The sequence below is a fragment of the Leucoraja erinacea genome, chromosome 24, assembly GCF_028641065.1.
Source record: "Leucoraja erinacea ecotype New England chromosome 24, Leri_hhj_1, whole genome shotgun sequence".
NCBI lineage: Eukaryota > Metazoa > Chordata > Chondrichthyes > Rajiformes > Rajidae > Leucoraja > Leucoraja erinaceus.
The window spans coordinates 32,153,443-32,158,649 of NC_073400.1; positions in this window are offsets into that span (position 1 = coordinate 32,153,443).

A 5,207-nucleotide genomic window follows, 5' to 3' on the forward strand; every position below is an offset into this window, starting at 1 on the left:
TGCTGAAAATGATCCGTTTACTCCTACTCATGGTCCCATATTAAAAGAGTTCAGTGAAAGTTGTACACTGTCTCAGAGACTTTACCATGAATGTATATAGTCCATGCTCTTGCACAATTATAAATTGTATTATTTAATTTCGAAACTATTAAAAATATTTTTTTGAAATCTGAAACCAGACCGTATTAAGGCAAGCAAGAGATGCTGTCTCCCGCATGGTACATTTCTACAGATACAGTTTGATATACACCATCAATAAACCTTCACTGCAAATTAACTGTTTATTCTCTCAGCCATCTGCATTGGAGGCTTCCGTACGTACCTAAAGTATTTGGTTTGTGACAATAGTCTTAAATTGGCCAATGGCTTTTTTTCAGATCCGTACTGACATGAGGCAATTCCCCCACAAATTGAAGATGATTCTTGTTCTCTCCCAAACATGATATCAATAAAATGTTCTGAAACTGTAACAATCTGAATTATTTTGCTACTTACTATTAAAAACATTTAGTCAATCAATTACCCAATTCATGGAAGAAAACAAAAGGCATCTCACCGCATCTTATATTCACATCTTCAAGTTTAACTTTAATCTTAGTGAGTTCTAACTATAGACCAATACTTTTCTCTCCCTTTTAAATTGATGTTGTGGTAGAATCATACTGTAAACACATGTGTTTTTTTTTCTGCTTCAGAAACCGGAGAAAGAGTTGGCAGATCAAACCAAAAACAACCCATCCCCTCAAGCCATATACAAATAGATCAAGGACAACATTTTTCTCATACTGCACACCGATTGGCAACATTCCCTCAAATGCCAATTTATTTCCAAAATGTTGGCATCTCATATCCGGAACACACTTCTAACACTTGAACCAGGATTCCACATGGCCAGTGTGGAATCATGGTCTCAGAAATCAGTTCACAATAAATAGGAAGAAAACTAATTTAAAAACAGATAAGACAAGACAAACTGCATATTTGCATCTCTCCTTTGTTAAAACTTGTAAGAGAAAACAAAGAAATTCACATAGATAGTTTCTAACACATATCCAAAGAACAAATGAAAATATCTGTGTGGCTCTACCCATACACAACGTGCACAACTTCTTAAAGAGACACTATCTCTAGAAATAAGAGATTCCACACAAAAAATCAGTTCAGTGACATCCTATTTTATCTGGACTATATGATTAATTCAACATTCTCCCAGAACTGTCCCATTAACAAGTAACAATGTTTGACCTCACTTCGCCTTTTTTAAAAAGGGTACTGCAGATGGGTTTTTAAATCTGAAAGTGGACCGTAGGAAGAAGGGTTTCGACCCGAAACGTTGCCCATTTCCTTCGCACCATAGATGCTGCCTCACCCGCTGAGTTTCTCCAGCCTTTTTGTCTACCTTCACCTAAACCTGGACCCTCTGCAGTTTGCTTACCGCCATAATAGATCAACGGTGGATGCAATCTCGCTGGCTCTCCACTCCGCTCTGGACCACTTGGACAACAAAAACTCATATGTTAGGCTGTTATTCATTGATTACAGTTCGGCATTTACAATACAATACAATACCTTTATTTGTCATTTGAACCTCACATGAGGTTCAAACGAAATGTAGTTTCTGCAGCCATACAATAAAAGAACCAAAACACACACCAACACTATTCACATAAACAGTGAGGAGGAGAGCCACTGTGATGGAAGGCAAAGTTCTTGTCTCTCCCCTGCATTCCATTTCCCTCCCGAAGTCGAGGGAATATAATAATTTAATATAATCATCCCCTCCAAACTCGCAGAACTGGGTCTCTGCGCATCCCTCTGCAATTGGATCCTCGACTTCCTCATTCACAGACCACAGTCAGTTCGTATTGGTGGAAATGTGTCAGCCTCAATAACAATCAGCATGGGAGCACCTCAAGGCTGCGTGCTTACCCCCCTGCTGTACTCACTCTATACTCATGACTGCATAGCCGGTCATAGTGCGAATTCCATCATCAAGTTCGCTGACGGTACCACTGTTGTGGGACGTATCACTGATGGGGACGAGTCAAAGTACAGAAGTGAGATCGACCGACTGACCAAATGGTGCCAGCACAATAACCTGGCCCTCAACACCAGCAAAACTAAGGAACTGAATATGGACTTTGGAAGGGAGAGGATGTGGACCCACAGTCCCATTTATATCAACGGGTCGATGGTGGAAAGGGTCAAGAGCTTCAAATTCCTGGGCGTGCATATCTCTGAAGATCTTTCCTGGTCCGAGAACACTGATGCAATCATAAAGAAAGCACATCAACGCCTGTACTTCCTGAGAAGATTACGAAGAGTTGGTATGTCAAGGAGAACTCTTTCTAACTTCTACAGGTGCACAGTGGATAGCATGCTGGCTGGTTGCATCGTGGCTTGGTTCGGAAACTTGAGCACCCTGGAGCGGAAAAGACTACAAAAAGTGGTAAACACTGCCCAGTCCATCATCAGCTCTGAACTCCCGTCCATCAAGGAAATCTATCACAGTCACTGCCTCAAAAAGGCTGGCAGCTTCATCAAGGACCCACACCTTCTGCGCCATACACTCATCTCCTCACTACCTTCAGGTAGAAGGTACAGGAGCCTGAAGACTGCAACAACCAGGTTCAGGAACAGCTACTTCCCCACAGCCATCAGGCTATTAAACTCGGCTCGGACAAAACTCTGAACATTAATAGCCAATAATCTGTTTATTTGCACTTTATCAGTTTAATTATTCATGTGTGTATATATTTATGCAATGGCATATGGACACACTGATCTGTTCAGTATTCGTGCCTACTATGTTCTGGTGTGCTAAAGCAAAGCAATAATTTCATTGTCGGATTAGGGACACATGACAATAAAACTCTCTTGAACTTGAACTCTTGAGTCAGATTCGCTGTGCAAGGGTTGGGGCAGATAGAGCCGAACCTACAAGTCAGTGGAAACCCCCCCTGAGTATAATTGTACCTTGGAGCCCATAGGAAGGTCTTTCAGCCGACAAACAGGAGCGGTCGTCCAGGCTCCATCCGTTCTTACCTTAGCAAGCGATCTCGGTGGAACGTCCAAACTGACAAAGTCCCCTCTTTAATAAGACTCATGGAATTATAAGGATAACAGCAGCAGTGGGTTTTGGACAAAGGGAGAAGTGTCTCAGTCAAACGCTGTGATCACAACTCCCAAGTTAAGTCAGTACAGCAGAACATTTATATACCGAAGAAGATGATAACTGAGGAAGTACAGAGGTGACGTTTAAGAAGGAACTGCAGATGCTGGAAAATCGAAGGTAGACAAAAATGCTGGAGAAACTCAGCGGATGAGGCAGCATCTATGGAGCGAAGGAAATAGGCGACGTTTCGGGTGTTCGTCTGAAGAAGGGTCTCGACCCGAAACGTCGCCTGTTTCCTTCGCTCCATAGATGCGGCCTCACCCGCTCAGTAAGTACAGAGGTGAGCAAGAAGGAACTGCACATGCTGGATCGCGAAGGTACTCAAAATTGCTGCAGAAACTTAGATACAGCAGCATCTATGGAGCGAGGAAATGGCAACGTTTTACCGAAAAATACTTCTGATGGCTTCTGGGGGCCGCATGTGTTAAGGTAAAAAGGGACAATTAGGAGCCCGATGGCGATAACAAAGGATCAGCTATTGGTTAACGATAACAGGAGACAGCAAGGGCTCCTCTAAAATTCGGAGAATTCAGTTGATGCCATCAGGACGCAAACTACCCAGGCGGAATATGAGGTGTTGTTCCTCCAATTTCCGGTGTTGCTCACTCTATGTATCTGAAGAAGGGTCTCGACCCGAAACGTCGCCAATTCCACCGCTCCATAGATGCTACCTCACCCCGCTGAGTTACTCCGCTACCTAGAACGGAGTTAAAAGGTGCGGCGCGGCAGTGAATGCTCGTTGTGGCCAAACATTATAGAGGATACTAATATGGTGTGTACATATGTTGTGTTTATATATTAATGTGTATTGTACACCTTCAATAGCTATTTGGGATGCATATATGCATTAAGATAGATACAAAGTGCCTGGAGTAACTCATGTACATCAGGCATCCTCTCTAAGAAAGAAAGTAATGGGTGATGCTTTCTTCAAAGTGAGATTCATGAGAATAGATTCTCTAGTGATGTTGCCTAACCACACATTCATATAGTTACTCCAGTTTATTTGTTTTCCCCTCCACCTGTTCTCTTTGGTATAACTGTGGATGGCGCGCGCTACTAGATCCTTGAGGATCTTTGCTTTGGATTACACAGCGGGAGGCATAAACAAATGGTTCAAGAAGGAACTGCAGATGCTGGAAAATCGAAGGTAGACAGAAATGCTGGAGAAACTCGCGGGTGCAGCAGCATCAATGGAGCGAAGGAAATAGGTGACGTTTCGGGCCGAAACCCTTCTTCAGACTGGCCAAAGATCTTATAGGGTGATTTCACCAAAGGTCAAATGAGCGTAGATCCCCCCTCACATGACCGAAAATTTTAACTGGAGGACATCTCTCAGTTTGGTACATGTAAGTGAATGTATAAACACGCAGATTCCCCCCCGTTATTAAACATGGAAAACGGCCGATTTTTGATACATTTTCTTGCTAGTCGGGGTTATGTAAGCACAGCGACCTAAATTTTCAAGAAAAAAAAAGTAGAAAGTGATGCTTTAAATACAAAGTTGAACTGAAGGTCTGAAAGCCAGAAGAGAATAAGCTGACATTTATCGTGGTGATTTTTTGATCCTCTCACATCGGACATCACGTTTGCTCGCTGAATTTCATCAAAAGTACGCTCTAGTGCCTTACTTTTGATGAAATTCAGCGAGCAAACGCGCCAATTCCCGATATTTTGGATCTTAAAATCGCTTTGGCAAAACTGTGGCTGTCCGTTCCCGCTACTAGATACTTGAGGATCTTTGTAATTGGACTTTCTATCTTTTTTGGCATAAAAAAATGGTCGCTGTGAACGGACCCCGACTAGCACAGAAAATGCTCAAAAATCGGCCGTAGACCATGTTTTTAACGGGGGGGAATGTGCTGGAGAAATTCACTTACAGCAGCCAAAATGAGAGATGGAAATAGGTAAAATTTCGGGCCGAAACTACGCTCTTTGACCTTTGGTGAATCACCAGATAACTATATAGATCTTTGACTGACAGCATAAACAAATGGCGGCCGTGACGTCCCGTCACGTACGACACGTCAGT